General features: G+C 46.6%; 5 non-coding genes and 1 pseudogene across 5 annotated transcripts; all 6 read left to right on the top strand.

The window, feature by feature from the left end:
* The first annotated feature begins 898 nt into the window (after positions 1 to 898).
* LOC130133001 (5S ribosomal RNA) lies at positions 899 to 1,017 on the top strand. Its single transcript, XR_008813222.1, has one exon. It is a non-coding gene; the product is annotated as a 5S ribosomal RNA (ribosomal RNA).
* Positions 1,018 to 7,904: 6,887 nt separating this feature from the next.
* On the top strand, positions 7,905 to 8,023 carry LOC130132999 (5S ribosomal RNA). The gene has a single exon (XR_008813220.1). It is a non-coding gene; the product is annotated as a 5S ribosomal RNA (ribosomal RNA).
* Positions 8,024 to 8,632: 609 nt separating this feature from the next.
* On the top strand, positions 8,633 to 8,751 carry LOC130133008 (5S ribosomal RNA). Its single transcript, XR_008813228.1, has one exon. It is a non-coding gene; the product is annotated as a 5S ribosomal RNA (ribosomal RNA).
* Positions 8,752 to 15,324: 6,573 nt separating this feature from the next.
* LOC130133005 (5S ribosomal RNA) lies at positions 15,325 to 15,443 on the top strand. Its single transcript, XR_008813225.1, has one exon. It is a non-coding gene; the product is annotated as a 5S ribosomal RNA (ribosomal RNA).
* A 609-nt stretch (positions 15,444 to 16,052) lies between these two features.
* On the top strand, positions 16,053 to 16,171 carry LOC130133000 (5S ribosomal RNA). Its single transcript, XR_008813221.1, has one exon. It is a non-coding gene; the product is annotated as a 5S ribosomal RNA (ribosomal RNA).
* A 276-nt stretch (positions 16,172 to 16,447) lies between these two features.
* On the top strand, positions 16,448 to 16,556 carry LOC130133011 (5S ribosomal RNA; annotated as a pseudogene).
* Positions 16,557 to 19,855: the final 3,299 nt, after the last annotated feature.

Raw genomic sequence — 19,855 nt, forward strand, 5'->3', positions numbered from 1 at the left:
TTAAGTTGATGATTTGGAAAGCATGGCTTTATTTTATGTATAAAGAGAGACGGATACTATCTTGTGTAAGCGAAACAAAGTGTAAAACAAATGTAACAATGTGGAATTGATGGACAATACATGCAATCAAAAATGTATTTTTGTTCCCAAAAATATATTTTCATAATAAAAGACAAAAAAAAAAAAAAAAAAATAACGCCCGATCTCGTCCGATCTCGGAAGCCAAGCAGGGTCGGGCCTGGTTAGTACTTGGATGGGAGACCGCCTGGGAATACCAGGTGCTGTAAGCCTTTTATCCCCCCGCCCCAACTATAATCCACAAAGCAAACGTATAGGAAAAACCAGACATACATTTTGGTCAAAGATCACTACAAGCTACTCAATGGCCACCTCTTATGTTTTAGTCTTATTCTGTCACAGTCTCTCGCCCTTGACATCAAAGCGATCGCCCTTGACACCTGCTGACCCCCCCCCTTCACCGCGGTACACCAGTTGGCCATCAAAGGAATCGCCGCTCTCCGTTGACATCAAAGCGATCGCCATCACCCTTAAAAAGCCTCCACTGTGAACCAGTCTGCGCTGGAACGTCGCCTTTCATGGACTTCTGCCTGCCCGCCTGCCTACCAGCCACTGAGCGAACTCCTACTCTACCCCTGAGATCGGTTACTTCCATAAAGATTGATTTCTTCCCTTACCTGGTTGTCCCGTCTGCTTTTGGGTTCTTTCCTGATACGTGACATATTCTTACACTTAACACTTGACTCTTTCCACAGCAAACGCAATAAGATGTCACGTAGCTGGTCATAAACGCAGAAACTGGTGAAATAAGCTGATAGCAGAAAGAAGAAGCGCGGAGGCCGAATTATATATAAAAGAGCGGCACGGTGCCGGCTCAACGGCTTACGGCCATACCACTCTGATAACGCCCGATCTCGTCCGATCTCGGAAGCCAAGCAGGGTCGGGCCTGGTTAGTACTTGGATGGGAGACCGCCTGGGAATACCAGGTGCTGTATGCCTTTTATCCCCCCGCCCCAACTATAATCCACAAAGCAAACGTATAGGAAAAGCCAGACATACATTTTGGTCAAAGATCACTACAAGCTACTCAATGGCCACCTCTTATGTTTTAGTCTTATTCTTAAACTTAACACTTGACTCTTTCCACAGCAAACGCAATAAGATGTCACGTAGCTGGTCATAAACGCAGAAACTGGTGAAATAAGCTGATCGCAGAAAGAAGAAGCGCGGAGGCCGAATTATATATAAAAGAGCGGCACGGTGCCGGCTCAATGGCTTACGGCCATACCACTCTGATAACTTCCGGGTTGGCGTGGTGGCGGCGGAGCGGACGAAAAAGACATTAAATCGACGGGGAAACGAGAGCAGTCTCTGAAAATCACGTTTCTAACTCCCCCCCAGCAGCTTTCTGCTGCACGGGGGAAACTTTTGTGGCTTTAGAAGCACGAAAATGGCACAGACGGCAAGGACACTCGGACCGGACAAGACTTACGACGACGGGCAGACGGACAAACAAAATGGAGGTATAGCGGCGGAAACAAAGAAGCCCCAGCAGGACGCGAATCCGACTGAGGCAGAAAGCGTGATGGAGAAGGGGGAGAGAGGAGAATTTGTGGTGGTGGAGAGTCGAGCGGAGAAACGAAAAGAGAGACGAGGTGGAGGGGCCACAGCAATGGGGTTGGTGAAAGAGACGGCGGTCGCAGCGGAAGCGGCGGGGAGGGAGGGGGAAGGGAGAGAGATGGATAGAGACCTGGTGGTTAATGTGGACGTGGAGGGAGAAGACAAAATCTCCATGATGGAGCTTCTGCGTGCGGTTGACAACACGTGTGGGAGAGTATTGGGCTGCAGGTCGAAAAGCGACAAGCGATGGGAGCTCACGATGAGTAACCCGAAAGGGAAAACAAGACTGCTGGACGGCTTCAAGATTAGAAACTCCAGAGTGGTGGCATCGGAAGTTACGAGGGACACCAGGATCGTCTCCTTTTTGAACCTTCCCCTGTATGTCACAGACAATCAAATTGTTACTAAACTGAAGCAGTGGGGCGTGGAGCCGGTGTCTCCTATCAAGCGGAGGAAGTGGGCCGGGACGGACGTTTTTGACGGGACGAGATTCCTCAAAGTCCGTTTCAATGAAAATGTCTCCTCTTTACCTTACAGCACCAAATTTGAGACGCTGGAAGGGATTGAATACTTCAGAGTGCTGCACGATAATCAATCTAAAGTTTGCAGGCTGTGCCTCCAGCCCGGACACATCCTACGGGAGTGCCCGGAGTTCAAGTGCTTCAAGTGCGGGGAGATCGGACACTACGCACGAGAATGCGCAGCCATGCCTGGAGCAGATCCCAAAGAGGAGACAGAGAGGGACACCGGCGAGGGAGTGGAGGACGGGGCAGAAGAGACGGAGACAGGAAATCATCCTGATGGCATTGCGACTGATGGCGAAGCAGAGGGGCCCCAGTCAGCTGCACGCCATGAGATGGAGGAGGAGAGCGAGGTCGAGGAGGAAGAGGAGGAGGAGGAGAAAAGAGGAAGCGGCGGTTTGACTGCGGCCTCTGAGAGGGTGGGGAGGATGCCGACGAGCGTCTCCACTCTGGCGCACGGGTCGCTGAGGGGTCAGGCTGTAACAACATCAGGGGACAGGAGCCGCAGCAACCAGAGGGAGGGCAGTTCGGCCAGCCTTGCGTCCTTGCCTTGCGGGCAGCCGGGGCAGAGAGGGCCTCTACACGGGCAGGGGAGTGAGAGACGACAGCCGAACCCTAAGGCTTCGGAATGGGATGGAGTTAGTAAGGGGAGGGAAGAGGGAACAAGCAGAAAGGGCAAGACTAAGAGGGGTAAATAATAATGGACTGAAAAGGGTGTGCATCATGTTTTTTGTTTGGGGATTATTTTTCTCTGTCTTTCCCACTCACCATGGTCAAAATAGCATCATTCAACGTACGTGGACTACGTGACATGGACAAGTTCACTAAAGTCGTAAAAATGTGTGATGCAGAAATAATCTGTCTCCAAGAAACCCACTGGGACACTGACTGTGAAACTCAGTGCAAGAAAAGGTGGCCTGGATCCTACTTTTCAAGCCATGGGACTCAGCGGGCACGAGGAGTAAGCATCATGGTGAGTAGCCACATTGAGGCTGATGCCACTCTAATAGACAAAGACATTGGGGGGAGGTGGGTTAAAGTGGGCTTTGTTTTTGAAGACACTGTCTACAAATTACTGAACATTTATGCGCCCAACCACGAGGGGGACAGGTCTTCTTTCTTTCGAGAATTGAATATCATAGCTAAAGACTGTGACATCATAGTTGGGGATTTCAATGTCAAGATGAGCAGGCTTGACATTAGCGATAACGGTAGCTATAAACACGACTGTTCTAGAGCGGCCCTGAATCTGTTTATGGCCAAGAATAATTTCTGTGATTTATGGAGAACCAGAAATCCCATAACACGAGAGTACTCGAGAGTACAGCCACAAATGGACACTGTACGGCAAAGTCGGATTGATTTTTGTTTAGTCAAGAAACCGCAGATCGACCTTTTCGATACTGTGCGCTATTGTTTAAATTTCATTAGTGATCATGCCATCCTGCGTGTGGGAATGGGGGGTAAAAGGAGGGGGAGGGGGGGAGGCGTGTGGCACCTTAATGCTAGCCTGCTGAACAGAAGGGATTATGTTGAATGCATCTCTAAAGTGATCTCATTTGAATGTTCACAGCCTGAGTTTGGGGAAAATATCATAGAGGGGTGGGAGAAATTAAAAGTGAGAATTAAACAAAAAAGTATTCAGTTTGCGAAAAGATTGAACTTTAAAACTAGAGAAAAAGAAAGATCATTAAGAAATACAATTGCTAAATTAAATGCACAACCGGTTGTCAATGTTGAAAGGCTTGTGAATATTCAAAATGAAATAAATGAAATTGAAAGGATAAAATGTGAAGGTGCTATAGTGAGGAGCCGTGCTCAATATGCAGTAGAAGGGGAGAAAAGTACAGCTTTTTTCCTCAACTTGGAAAAAAGGAAACAAAATCAGTGTTATTTGCAAGAAATCAAAAATAAAGAAGGTAAAGTAGTGACCAATTTCGTAGACATTCTGGAAACAGTACAAACTTTTTATAGTGACTTGTTTAAAACTGAGAGTTCAGACATACAAGCTACAAATGACATATTGGAAGAGATGACTGCTAAATTAAATGATGAGGATAAATCAGCGTGTGAACAGGAAATAACTGAGGAAGATATAGAGTGTGCAATAAATCAAATGATGTCAAATAAAAGCCCAGGTAGTGATGGGTTGACGGCAAACTTCTATAAAGCTTTCTGCAACACGCTCAAACCAACACTACTGAAATTGTATAAAACAATGGAAAAAGAACAGAAGGTACCGGAGTCAATGACTCTAGGCTTGATCACTTTAATTTTTAAGAAAGGGGAGAAGAATAAACTAACAAATTATAGGCCCATTACTCTGTTGAACAATGACTACAAAATACTAATGAAAATATTGGCAAACAGAGTCAAACAAATATTACATACAATAATAGAAGCCACCCAGGCTTATAGTGTGCCAGGGAGAGAAGTCACTGACACAGTACGCACCATAAGAGATGTGGTGGAGTATTTAAAAGAGACAGATCAAGCAGGTGTCCTTCTGGCCATTGACTTCAATAAAGCCTTTGACCGAGTAGAGCATCAATTTATGTTTAATGTACTGGAGAAGGTAGGTTTTGGAGACAGATTTCTAACTTGGGTAAAATTATTATATAGCAAAGCTACAGGTAAGGTCAAATGCAACGGTGCAACCACTGATGCGTTTCCTCTGGAAAGGTCGGTCAGACAAGGCTGTCCACTATCCTCAATCCTGTACACAATAATAGCAGAGCCACTAGGAATTCTATTAAAACAAGACAAGGGTATTAGAGGTATTGAGTTACCAGGGGGAGGATCCTGTGTCGTCCAGCAATTTGCTGATGACACCACCCTAACAGTAAAGGACATGGCAAGCATAGAGAGAGCAATGGCAGTAATAAACATGTACGGTCGAGCCTCTGGCTCCCGCATAAATGTAGGTAAGTCAGAAATCATGTTCATTAACATGGCTGAGCCTCAGCAGGAGACCACACCTTTTAAAATACAAAGCAAGCATATAAAAATTCTAGGTACCTACATCGGTAAAGATGTAGTGGCAGCTCGTGATCTGTCATGGACGGAAATTATTAGTAAAATAGAAAAATGTCTAAATTATTGGAAACTGAGAGACCTAAAACTCAAAGGTAGAGTAGTGGTTCTAAACAACTTAATATTGTCAAAACTAAACTATACATTAGCAGTTATAGAACTACCCTTATGGGTATTAAACAGAATAAATGAAATTATAACCAATTTTTTGTGGAGGGCAAAAGTAAGTAAAATAGCACGAAAAACATTAATAAGTAAGTACAGAGAGGGAGGACTTCAATTAGTAGATATAGAAAGCAAAAAAAGGGCGTTCAGGATCAAAACTGTGCAAAAATATCTGTGTGACTCCACAGCCCACGGCTGGAAAAGCCTGATGGCTTACTTCATAAACAAGGTATTTCACATAGGCGATTTTGTGCTGCTGATGCAACTAAAGCGACCGATGATGGCGGGGCTTCCAGGTTTCTATAGAGAAGTCCTGTCCGCTCAAGCGGAATTTCTAAAGCATATAGACTATGCATGTGACTCGGTAAACGTCATCAGAGAAATGCCAATCTTTCTAAATAAGAAAATTCAAAAGACAGGTAAGCTTCTATGTAATAATGACATGTTAACAGCAGGTTTGGTCCAGTTGAAGGACGTCATGTATGAACTGATGCCGGGTTTTCTCCCCCCCCAAGCCATATATGACAGTATAAAGGAGATAAACTATGAGGCCAAAATTACGGAGACAACAAGCTATTATAACGACTTAAAGGAAAGCATCCCAAAAGAATGGCGGACAACCATAGAGCGGAGAGTGGTACAGAACAGAGAGGGGGAGCTCCCAGCCATGTTGGTGGAGCAAGGAGGAGAGTGGAGGAGTATACACAGATTGACAAGCAAACAGATCTATGGAAAGTTTCTGGCACAGGCGTCGCAACGTCCGACCTCTCTGCCGTTCTGGGGCAAAGTTATGCCCAATTTGAATGTGGGACAAATCTGGGGACAATGGAGGGTGAGAGGGAACAGCATTGAGGCAGAAGACAACGACTACAAAATCCGACACAACAAAGTGTTCACTAACGTTATTCTGCACCAATTTGACAAGGGGGTCGGCAGGGAGTGCGACGTCTGTGGCCTGCTGCCTGAAACACTATTGCACATGTACCGCCACTGCTCGGAGCTGGCGAGCTTCTTTGAAACCCTGAAAAAGTGCTTAGTCAACAAACTGGGATTAATTTGGGACAGCGGGGATTCGTGGGATGTATTCTTTGTGTTTGGAGTGTGGGAGAAGAGCAGGGTGAAGAACGCAGCGCTGTGCAAATTGCTCTTAAGTCACGCCCGGTGGGCCGTCAAATCACGTCGGAACATTGCGCACTTTGAACGCAGAATCATCCCGGTTTGGAACATTTTCAAAAACATGGTCAAAAAACAAACACATTACAGACTGACGCACGGCGATGCGGACTTCACCCGGCTCTTCATCAGAGACAGCCATCTCCTCTCCCTCAACAGGAGGGGGGAGATTGTGTGGAACTGGTGAGGGAGGGAGGGAAAAAGTCTGAAATGATGTGAACGGAAAATGATGATTATTGGAAGTGTAAATATAAACAAAGTTAAAGACGCGTTACGGTTTTCTTTTAACTTTCTCTGTTATGTTTTATTGAAGTTAAGGGGAGGATGGGATCATTCTGTTTAATGTGGAATGTGTGTCATTTAAAATCTCAAAGTGGTGTTTTAATGTCACTTTCTTTTAAAAACACAGTCTAAGGTTTGTTCAAAAGGGCTGATTTGTTTCATTTTCTGTTCTGATTCCAAAGCGCTGATTTAAGTTGATGATTTGGAAAGCATGGCTTTATTTTATGTATAAAGAGAGACGGATACTATCTTGTGTAAGCGAAACAAAGTGTAAAACAAATGTAACAATGTGGAATTGATGGACAATACATGCAATCAAAAATGTATTTTTGTTCCCAAAAATATATTTTCATAATAAAAGACAAAAAAAAAAAAAAAAAAAATAACGCCCGATCGCGTCCGATCTCGGAAGCCAAGCAGGGTCGGGCCTGGTTAGTACTTGGATGGGAGACCGCCTGGGAATACCAGGTGCTGTAAGCCTTTTATCCCCCCGCCCCAACTATAATCCACAAAGCAAACGTATAGGAAAAGCCAGACATACATTTTGGTCAAAGATCACTACAAGCTACTCAATGGCCACCTCTTATGTTTTAGTCTTATTCTGTCACAGTCTCTCGCCCTTGACATCAAAGCGATCGCCCTTGACACCTGCTGACCCCCCCCCCCCTTCACCGCGGTACACCAGTTGGCCATCAAAGGAATCGCCGCTCTCCCTTGACATCAAAGCGATCGCCATCACCCTTAAAAAGCCTCCACTGTGAACCAGTCTGCGCTGGAACGTCGCCTTTCATGGACTTCTGCCTGCCCGCCTGCCTACCAGCCACTGAGCGAACTCCTACTCTACCCCTGAGATCGGTTACTTCCATAAAGATTGATTTCTTCCCTTACCTGGTTGTCCCGTCTGCTTTTGGGTTCTTTCCTGATACGTGACATATTCTTACACTTAACACTTGACTCTTTCCACAGCAAACGCAATAAGATGTCACGTAGCTGGTCATAAACGCAGAAACTGGTGAAATAAGCTGATAGCAGAAAGAAGAAGCGCGGAGGCCGAATTATATATAAAAGAGCGGCACGGTGCCGGCTCAACGGCTTACGGCCATACCACTCTGATAACGCCCGATCTCGTCCGATCTCGGAAGCCAAGCAGGGTCGGGCCTGGTTAGTACTTGGATGGGAGACCGCCTGGGAATACCAGGTGCTGTAAGCCTTTTATCCCCCCGCCCCAACTATAATCCACAAAGCAAACGTATAGGAAAAACCAGACATACATTTTGGTCAAAGATCACTACAAGCTACTCAATGGCCACCTCTTATGTTTTAGTCTTATTCTGTCACAGTCTCTCGCCCTTGACATCAAAGCGATCGCCCTTGACACCTGCTGACCCCCCCCCTTCATCGCGGTACACCAGTTGGCCATCAAAGGAATCGCCGCTCTCCGTTGACATCAAAGCGATCGCCATCACCCTTAAAAAGCCTCCACTGTGAACCAGTCTGCGCTGGAACGTCGCCTTTCATGGACTTCTGCCTGCCCGCCTGCCTACCAGCCACTGAGCGAACTCCTGCTCTACCCCTGAGATCGGTTACTTCCATAAAGACTTGATTTCTTCCCTTACCTGGTTGTCCCGTCTGCTTTTGGGTTCTTTCCTGACACGTGACATATTCTTACACTTAACACTTGACTCTTTCCACAGCAAACGCAATAAGATGTCACGTAGCTGGTCATAAACGCAGAAACTGGTGAAATAAGCTGATAGCAGAAAGAAGAAGCGCGGAGGCCGAATTATATATAAAAGAGCGGCACGGTGCCGGCTCAACGGCTTACGGCCATACCACTCTGATAACGCCCGATCTCGTCCGATCTCGGAAGCCAAGCAGGGTCGGGCCTGCTTAGTACTTGGATGGGAGACCGCCTGGGAATACCAGGTGCTGTAAGCCTTTTATCCCCCCGCCCCAACTATAATCCACAAAGCAAACGTATAGGAAAAACCAGACATACATTTTGGTCAAAGATCACTACAAGCTACTCAATGGCCACCTCTTATGTTTTAGTCTTATTCTTAAACTTAACACTTGACTCTTTCCACAGCAAACGCAATAAGATGTCACGTAGCTGGTCATAAACGCAGAAACTGGTGAAATAAGCTGATAGCAGAAAGAAGAAGCGCGGAGGCCGAATTATATATAAAAGAGCGGCACGGTGCCGGCTCAACGGCTTACGGCCATACCACTCTGATAACTTCCGGGTTGGCGTGGTGGCGGCGGAGCGGACGAAAAAGACATTAAATCGACGGGGAAACGAGAGCAGTCTCTGAAAATCACGTTTCTAACTCCCCCCAGCAGCTTTCTGCTGCACGGGGGAAACTTTTGTGGCTTTAGAAGCACGAAAATGGCACAGACGGCAAGGACACTCGGACCGGACAAGACTTACGACGACGGGCAGACGGACAAACAAAATGGAGGTATAGCGGCGGAAACAAAGAAGCCCCAGCAGGACGCGAATCCGACTGAGGCAGAAAGCGTGATGGAGAAGGGGGAGAGAGGAGAATTTGTGGTGGTGGAGAGTCGAGCGGAGAAACGAAAAGAGAGACGAGGTGTAGGGGCCACAGCAATGGGGTTGGTGAAAGAGACGGCGGTCGCAGCGGAAGCGGCGGGGAGGGAGGGGGAAGGGAGAGAGATGGACAGAGACCTGGTGGTTAATGTGGACGTGGAGGGAGAAGACAAAATCTCCATGATGGAGCTTCTGCGTGCGGTTGACAACACGTGTGGGAGAGTATTGGGCTGCAGGTCGAAAAGCGACAAACGATGGGAGCTCACGATGAGTAACCCGAAAGGGAAAACAAGACTGCTGGACGGCTTCAAGATTAGAAACTCCAGAGTGGTGGCATCGGAAGTTACGAGGGACACCAGGATCGTCTCCTTTTTGAACCTTCCCCTGTATGTCACAGACAATCAAATTGTTACTAAACTGGAGCAGTGGGGCGTGGAGCCGGTGTCTCCTATCAAGCGGAGGAAGTGGGCCGGGACGGACGTTTTTGACGGGACGAGATTCCTCAAAGTCCGTTTCAATGAAAAGGTCTCCTCTTTACCTTACAGCACCAAATTTGAGACGCTGGAAGGGATTGAATACTTCAGAGTGCTGCACGATAATCAATCTAAAGTTTGCAGGCTGTGCCTCCAGCCCGGACACATCCTACGGGAGTGCCCGGAGTTCAAGTGCTTCAAGTGCGGGGAGATCGGACACTACGCACGAGAATGCGCAGCCATGCCTGGAGCAGATCCCAAAGAGGAGACAGAAAGGGACACCGGCGAGGGAGTAGAGGACGGGGCAGAAGAGACGGAGACAGGAAATCATCCTGATGGCATTGCGACTGATGGCGAAGCAGAGGGGCCCCAGTCAGCTGCACGCCATGAGATGGAGGAGGAGAGCGAGGTCGAGGAGGAAGAGGAGGAGGAGGAGAAAAGAGGAAGCGGCGGTTTGACTGCGGCCTCTGAGAGGGTGGGGAGGATGCCGACGAGCGTCTCCACTCTGGCGCACGGGTCGCTGAGGGGTCAGGCTGTAACAACATCAGGGGACAGGAGCCGCAGCAACCAGAGGGAGGGCAGTTCGGCCAGCCTTGCGTCCTTGCCTTGCGGGCAGCCGGGGCAGAGAGGGCCTCTACACGGGCAGGGGAGTGAGAGACGACAGCCGAACCCTAAGGCTTCGGAATGGGATGGAGTTAGTAAGGGGAGGGAAGAGGGAACAAGCAGAAAGGGCAAGACTAAGAGGGGTAAATAATAATGGACTGAAAAGGGTGTGCATCATGTTTTTTGTTTGGGGATTATTTTTCTCTGTCTTTCCCACTCACCATGGTCAAAATAGCATCATTCAACATACGTGGACTACGTGACATGGACAAGTTCACTAAAGTCGTAAAAATGTGTGATGCAGAAATAATCTGTCTCCAAGAAACCCACTGGGACACTGACTGTGAAACTCAGTGCAAGAAAAGGTGGCCTGGATCCTACTTTTCAAGCCATGGGACTCAGCGGGCACGAGGAGTAAGCATCATGGTGAGTAGCCACATTGAGGCTGATGCCACTCTAATAGACAAAGACATTGGGGGGAGGTGGGTTAAAGTGGGCTTTGTTTTTGAAGACACTGTCTACAAATTACTGAACATTTATGCGCCCAACCACGAGGGGGACAGGTCTTCTTTCTTTCGAGAATTGAATATCATAGCTAAAGACTGTGACATCATAGTTGGGGATTTCAATGTCAAGATGAGCAGGCTTGACATTAGCGATAACGGTAGCTATAAACACGACTGTTCCAGAGCGGCCCTGAATCTGTTTATGGCCAAGAATAATTTCTGTGATTTATGGAGAACCAGAAATCCCATAACACGAGAGTACTCGAGAGTACAGCCACAAATGGACACTGTACGGCAAAGTCGGATTGATTTTTGTTTAGTCAAGAAACCGCAGATCGACCTTTTCGATACTGTGCGCTATTGTTTAAATTTCATTAGTGATCATGCCATCCTGCGTGTGGGAATGGGGGGTAAAAGGAGGGGGAGGGGGGGAGGCGTGTGGCACCTTAATGCTAGCCTGCTGAACAGAAGGGATTATGTTGAATGCATCTCTAAATTGATCTCATTTGAATGTTCACAGCCTGAGTTTGGGGAAAATATCATAGAGGGGTGGGAGAAATTAAAAGTGAGAATTAAACAAAAAAGTATTCAGTTTGCGAAAAGATTGAACTTTAAAACTAGAGAAAAAGAAAGATCATTAAGAAATACAATTGCTAAATTAAATGCACAACCGGTTGTCAATGTTGAAAGGCTTGTGAATTTTCAAAATGAAATAAATGAAATTGAAAGGATAAAATGTGAAGGTGCTATAGTGAGGAGCCGTGCTCAATATGCAGTAGAAGGGGAGAAAAGCACAGCTTTTTTCCTCAACTTGGAAAAAAGGAAACAAAATCAGTGTTATTTGCAAGAAATCAAAAATAAAGAAGGTAAAGTAGTGACCAATTTCGTAGACATTCTGGAAACAGTACAAACTTTTTATAGTGACTTGTTTAAAACTGAGAGTTCAGACATACAAGCTACAAATGACATATTGGAAGAGATGACTGCTAAATTAAATGATGAGGATAAATCAGCGTGTGAACAGGAAATAACTGAGGAAGATATAGAGTGTGCAATAAATCAAATGATGTCAAATAAAAGCCCAGGTAGTGATGGGTTGACGGCAAACTTCTAAAAAGCTTTCTGCAACACGCTCAAACCAACACTACTGAAATTGTATAAAACAATGGAAAAAGAACAGAAGGTACCGGAGTCAATGACTCTAGGCTTGATCACTTTAATTTTTAAGAAAGGGGAGAAGGATAAACTAACAAATTATAGGCCCATTACTCTGTTGAACAATGACTACAAAATACTAATGAAAATATTGGCAAACAGAGTCAAACAAATATTACATACAATAATAGAAGCCACCCAGGCTTATAGTGTGCCAGGGAGAGAAGTCACTGACACAGTACGCACCATAAGAGATGTGGTGGAGTATTTAAAAGAGACAGATCAAGCAGGTGTCCTTCTGGCCATTGACTTCAATAAAGCCTTTGACCGAGTAGAGCATCAATTTATGTTTAATGTACTGGAGAAGGTAGGTTTTGGAGACAGATTTCTAACTTGGGTAAAATTATTATATAGCAAAGCTACAGGTAAGGTCAAATGCAACGGTGCAACCACTGATGCGTTTCCTCTGGAAAGGTCGGTCAGACAAGGCTGTCCACTATCCTCAATCCTGTACACAATAATAGCAGAGCCACTAGGAATTCTATTAAAACAAGACAAGGGTATTAGAGGTATTGAGTTACCAGGGGGAGGATCCTGTGTCGTCCAGCAATTTGCTGATGACACCACCCTAACAGTAAAGGACATGGCAAGCATAGAGAGAGCAATGGCAGTAATAAACATGTACGGTCGAGCCTCTGGCTCCCGCATAAATGTAGGTAAGTCAGAAATCATGTTCATTAACATGGCTGAGCCTCAGCAGGAGACCACACCTTTTAAAATACAAAGCAAGCATATAAAAATTCTAGGTACCTACATCGGTAAAGATGTAGTGGCAGCTCGTGATCTGTCATGGACGGAAATTATTAGTAAAATAGAAAAATGTCTAAATTATTGGAAACTGAGAGACCTAAAACTCAAAGGTAGAGTAGTGGTTCTAAACAACTTAATATTGTCAAAACTAAACTATACATTAGCAGTTATAGAACTACCCTTATGGGTATTAAACAGAATAAATGAAATTATAACCAATTTTTTGTGGAGGGCAAAAGTAAGTAAAATAGCACGAAAAACATTAATAAGTAAGTACAGAGAGGGAGGACTTCAATTAGTAGATATAGAAAGCAAAAAAAGGGCGTTCAGGATCAAAACTGTGCAAAAATATCTGTGTGACTCCACAGCCCACGGCTGGAAAAGCCTGATGGCTTACTTCATAAACAAGGTATTTCACATAGGCGATTTTGTGCTGCTGATGCAACTAAAGCGACCGATGATGGCGGGGCTTCCAGGTTTCTATAGAGAAGTCCTGTCCGCTCACGCGGAATTTCTAAAGCATATAGACTATGCATGTGACTCGGTAAACGTCATCAGAGAAATGCCAATCTTTCTAAATAAGAAAATTCAAAAGACAGGTAAGCTTCTATGTAATAATGACATGTTAACAGCAGGTTTGGTCCAGTTGAAGGACGTCATGTATGAACTGATGCCGGGTTTTCTCCCCCCCCAAGCCATATATGACAGTATAAAGGAGATAAACTATGAGGCCAAAATTACGGAGACAACAAGCTATTATAACGACTTAAAGGAAAGCATCCCAAAAGAATGGCGGACAACCATAGAGCGGAGAGTGGTACAGAACAGAGAGGGGGAGCTCCCAGCCATGTTGGTGGAGCAAGGAGGAGAGTGGAGGAGTATACACAGATTGACAAGCAAACAGATCTATGGAAAGTTTCTGGCACAGGCGTCGCAACGTCCGACCTCTCTGCCGTTCTGGGGCAAAGTTATGCCCAATTTGAATGTGGGACAAATCTGGGGACAATGGAGGGTGAGAGGGAACAGCATTGAGGCAGAAGACAACGACTACAAAATCCGACACAACAAAGTGTTCACTAACGTTATTCTGCACCAATTTGACAAGGGGGTCGGCAGGGAGTGCGACGTCTGTGGCCTGCTGCCTGAAACACTATTGCACATGTACCGCCACTGCTCGGAGCTGGCGAGCTTCTTTGAAACCCTGAAAAAGTGCTTAGTCAACAAACTGGGATTAATTTGGGACAGCGGGGATTCGTGGGATGTATTCTTTGTGTTTGGAGTGTGGGAGAAGAGCAGGGTGAAGAACGCAGCGCTGTGCAAATTCCTCTTAAGTCACGCCCGGTGGGCCGTCAAATCACGTCGGAACATTGCGCACTTTGAACGCAGAATCATCCCGGTTTGGAACATTTTCAAAAACATGGTCAAAAAACAAACACATTACAGACTGACGCACGGCGATGCGGACTTCACCCGGCTCTTCATCAGAGACAGCCATCTCCTCTCCCTCAACAGGAGGGGGGAGATTGTGTGGAACTGGTGAGGGAGGGAGGGAGGGAGGGAGGGAGGGGAGGGAAAAAGTCTGAAATGATGTGAACGGAAAATGATGATTATTGGAAGTGTAAATATAAACAAAGTTAAAGACGCGTTACGGTTTTCTTTTAACTTTCTCTGTTATGTTTTATTGAAGTTAAGGGGAGGATGGGATCATTCTGTTTAATGTGGAATGTGTGTCATTTAAAATCTCAAAGTGGTGTTTTAATGTCACTTTCTTTTAAAAACACAGTCTAAGGTTTGTTCAAAAGGGCTGATTTGTTTCATTTTCTGTTCTGATTCCAAAGCGCTGATTTAAGTTGATGATTTGGAAAGCATGGCTTTATTTTATGTATAAAGAGAGACGGATACTATCTTGTGTAAGCGAAACAAAGTGTAAAACAAATGTAACAATGTGGAATTGATGGACAATACATGCAATCAAAAATGTATTTTTGTTCCCAAAAATATATTTTCATAATAAAAGACAAAAAAAAAAAAAAAAAAAAATAACGCCCGATCTCGTCCGATCTCGGAAGCCAAGCAGGGTCGGGCCTGGTTAGTACTTGGATGGGAGACCGCCTGGGAATACCAGGTGCTGTAAGCCTTTTATCCCCCCGCCCCAACTATAATCCACAAAGCAAACGTATAGGAAAAACCAGACATACATTTTGGTCAAAGATCACTACAAGCTACTCAATGGCCACCTCTTATGTTTTAGTCTTATTCTTAAACTTAACACTTGACTCTTTCCACAGCAAACGCAATAAGATGTCACGTAGCTGGTCATAAACGCAGAAACTGGTGAAATAAGCTGATCGCAGAAAGAAGAAGCGCGGAGGCCGAATTATATATAAAAGAGCGGCACGGTGCCGGCTCAATGGCTTACGGCCATACCACTCTGATAACGCCCGATCTCGTCCGATCTCGGAAGCCAAGCACGGTCGGGCCTGGTTAGTACTTGGATGGGAGACCGCCTGGGAATACCAGGTGCTGTAAGCCTTTTATCCCCCCGCCCCAACTATGATCCACAAAGCAAACGTATAGGAAAAGCCAGACATACATTTTGGTCAAAGATCACTACAAGCTACTCAATGGCCACCTCTTATGTTTTAGTCTTATTCTGTCACAGTCTCTCGCCCTTGACATCAAAGCGATCGCCCTTGACACCTGCTGACCCCCCCCCCTTCACCGCGGTACACCAGTTGGCCATCAAAGGAATCGCCGCTCTCCCTTGACATCAAAGCGATCGCCATCACCCTTAAAAAGCCTCCACTGTGAACCAGTCTGCGCTGGAACGTCGCCTTTCATGGACTTCTGCCTGCCCGCCTGCCTACCAGCCACTGAGCGAACTCCTACTCTACCCCTGAGATCGGTTACTTCCATAAAGATTGATTTCTTCCCTTACCTGGTTGTCCCGTCTGCTTTTGGGTTCTTTCCTGATACGTGACATATTCTTACACTTAACACTTGACTCTTTCCACAGCAAACGCAATAAGATGTCACGTAGCTGGTCATAAACGCAGAAACTGGTGAAATAAGCTGATAGCAGAAAGAAGAAGCGCGGAGGCCGAATTATATATAAAAGAGCGGCACGGTGCCGGCTCAACGGCTTACGGCCATACCACTCTGATAACGCCCGATCTCGTCCGATCTCGGAAGCCAAGCAGGGTCGGGCCTGGTTAGTACTTGGATGGGAGACCGCCTGGGAATACCAGGTGCTGTAAGCCTTTTATCCCCCCGCCCCAACTATAATCCACAAAGCAAACGTATAGGAAAAACCAGACATACATTTTGGTCAAAGATCACTACAAGCTACTCAATGGCCACCTCTTATGTTTTAGTCTTATTCTTAAACTTAACACTTGACTCTTTCCACAGCAAACGCAATAAGATGTCACGTAGCTGGTCATAAACGCAGAAACTGGTGAAATAAGCTGATCGCAGAAAGAAGAAGCGCGGAGGCCGAATTATATATAAAAGAGCGGCACGGTGCCGGCTCAATGGCTTACGGCCATACCACTCTGATAACGCCCGATCTCGGAAGCCAAGCAGGGTCGGGCCTGGTTAGTACTTGGATGGGAGACCGCCTGGGAATACCAGGTGCTGTAAGCCTTTTATCCCCCCGCCCCAACTATGATCCACAAAGCAAACGTATAGGAAAAGCCAGACATACATTTTGGTCAAAGATCACTACAAGCTACTCAATGGCCACCTCTTATGTTTTAGTCTTATTCTGTCACAGTCTCTCGCCCTTGACATCAAAGCGATCGCCCTTGACACCTGCTGACCCCCCCCCCCTTCACCGCGGTACACCAGTTGGCCATCAAAGGAATCGCCGCTCTCCGTTGACATCAAAGCGATCGCCATCACCCTTAAAAAGCCTCCACTGTGAACCAGTCTGCGCTGGAACGTCGCCTTTCATGGACTTCTGCCTGCCCGCCTGCCTACCAGCCACTGAGCGAACTCCTACTCTACCCCTGAGATCGGTTACTTCCATAAAGATTGATTTCTTCCCTTACCTGGTTGTCCCGTCTGCTTTTGGGTTCTTTCCTGATACGTGACATATTCTTACACTTAACACTTGACTCTTTCCACAGCAAACGCAATAAGATGTCACGTAGCTGGTCATAAACGCAGAAACTGGTGAAATAAGCTGATAGCAGAAAGAAGAAGCGCGGAGGCCGAATTATATATAAAAGAGCGGCACGGTGCCGGCTCAACGGCTTACGGCCATACCACTCTGATAACTTCCGGGTTGGCGTGGTGGCGGCGGAGCGGACGAAAAAGACATTAAATCGACGGGGAAACGAGAGCAGTCTCTGAAAATCACGTTTCTAACTCCCCCCCAGCAGCTTTCTGCTGCACGGGGGAAACTTTTGTGGCTTTAGAAGCACGAAAATGGCACAGACGGCAAGGACACTCGGACCGGACAAGACTTACGACGACGGGCAGACGGACAAACAAAATGGAGGTATAGCGGCGGAAACAAAGAAGCCCCAGCAGGACGCGAATCCGACTGAGGCAGAAAGCGTGATGGAGAAGGGGGAGAGAGGAGAATTTGTGGTGGTGGAGAGTCGAGCGGAGAAACGAAAAGAGAGACGAGGTGGAGGGGCCACAGCAATGGGGTTGGTGAAAGAGACGGCGGTCGCAGCGGAAGCGGCGGGGAGGGAGGGGGAGGGGAGAGAGATGGACAGAGACCTGGTGGTTAATGTGGACGTGGAGGGAGAAGACAAAATCTCCATGATGGAGCTTCTGCGTGCGGTTGACAACACGTGTGGGAGAGTATTGGGCTGCAGGTCGAAAAGCGACAAACGATGGGAGCTCACGATGAGTAACCCGAAAGGGAAAACAAGACTGCTGGACGGCTTCAAAATTAGAAACTCCAGAGTGGTGGCATCGGAAGTTACGAGGGACACCAGGATCGTCTCCTTTTTGAACCTTCCCCTGTATGTCACAGACAATCAAATTGTTACTAAACTGGAGCAGTGGGGCGTGGAGCCGGTGTCTCCTATCAAGCGGAGGAAGTGGGCCGGGACGGACGTTTTTGACGGGACGAGATTCCTCAAAGTCCGTTTCAATGAAAATGTCTCCTCTTTACCTTACAGCACCAAATTTGAGACGCTGGAAGGGATTGAATACTTCAGAGTGCTGCACGATAATCAATCTAAAGTTTGCAGGCTGTGCCTCCAGCCCGGACACATCCTACGGGAGTGCCCGGAGTTCAAGTGCTTCAAGTGCGGGGAGATCGGACACTACGCACGAGAATGCGCAGCCATGCCTGGAGCAGATCCCAAAGAGGAGACAGAGAGGGACACCGGCGAGGGAGTAGAGGACGGGGCAGAAGAGACGGAGACAGGAAATCATCCTGATGGCATTGCGACTGATGGCGAAGCAGAGGGGCCCCAGTCAGCTGCACGCCATGAGATGGAGGAGGAGAGCGAGGTCGAGGAGGAAGAGGAGGAGGAGGAGAAAAGAGGAAGCGGCGGTTTGACTGCGGCCTCTGAGAGGGTGGGGAGGATGCCGACGAGCGTCTCCACTCTGGCGCACGGGTCGCTGAGGGGTCAGGCTGTAACAACATCAGGGGACAGGAGCCGCAGCAACCAGAGGGAGGGCAGTTCGGCCAGCCTTGCGTCCTTGCCTTGCGGGCAGCCGGGGCAGAGAGGGCCTCTACACGGGCAGGGGAGTGAGAGACGACAGCCGAACCCTAAGGCTTCGGAATGGGATGGAGTTAGTAAGGGGAGGGAAGAGGGAACAAGCAGAAAGGGCAAGACTAAGAGGGGTAAATAATAATGGACTGAAAAGGGTGTGCATCATGTTTTTTGTTTGGGGATTATTTTTCTCTGTCTTTCCCACTCACCATGGTCAAAATAGCATCATTCAACGTACGTGGACTACGTGACATGGACAAGTTCACTAAAGTCGTAAAAATGTGTGATGCAGAAATAATCTGTCTCCAAGAAACCCACTGGGACACTGACTGTGAAACTCAGTGCAAGAAAAGGTGGCCTGGATCCTACTTTTCAAGCCATGGGACTCAGCGGGCACGAGGAGTAAGCATCATGGTGAGTAGCCACATTGAGGCTGATGCCACTCTAATAGACGAAGACATTGGGGGGAGGTGGGTTAAAGTGGGCTTTGTTTTTGAAGACACTGTCTACAAATTGCTGAACATTTATGCGCCCAACCACGAGGGGGACAGGTCTTCTTTCTTTCGAGAATTGAATATCATAGCTAAAGACTGTGACATCATAGTTGGGGATTTCAATGTCAAGATGAGCAGGCTTGACATTAGCGATAACGGTATCTATAAACACGACTGTTCTAGAGCGGCCCTGAATCTGTTTATGGCCAAGAATAATTTCTGTGATTTATGGAGAACCAGAAATCCCATAACACGAGAGTACTCGAGAGTACAGCCACAAATGGACACTGTACGGCAAAGTCGGATTGATTTTTGTTTAGTCAAGAAACCGCAGATCGACCTTTTCGATACTGTGCGCTATTGTTTAAATTTCATTAGTGATCATGCCATCCTGCGTGTGGGAATGGGGGGTAAAAGGAGGGGGAGGGGGGGAGGCGTGTGGCACCTTAATGCTAGCCTGCTGAACAGAAGGGATTATGTTGAATGCATCTCTAAATTGATCTCATTTGAATGTTCACAGCCTGAGTTTGGGGAAAATATCATAGAGGGGTGGGAGAAATTAAAAGTGAGAATTAAACAAAAAAGTATTCAGTTTGCGAAAAGATTGAACTTTAAAACTAGAGAAAAAGAAAGATCATTAAGAAATACAATTGCTAAATTAAATGCACAACCGGTTGTCAATGTTGAAAGGCTTGTGAATATTCAAAATGAAATAAATGAAATTGAAAGGATAAAATGTGAAGGTGCTATAGTGAGGAGCCGTGCTCAA

Source organism: Lampris incognitus, unplaced genomic scaffold, assembly GCF_029633865.1.
Source record: "Lampris incognitus isolate fLamInc1 unplaced genomic scaffold, fLamInc1.hap2 scaffold_210, whole genome shotgun sequence".
Classification (NCBI taxonomy): Eukaryota; Metazoa; Chordata; class Actinopteri; order Lampriformes; family Lampridae; genus Lampris; species Lampris incognitus.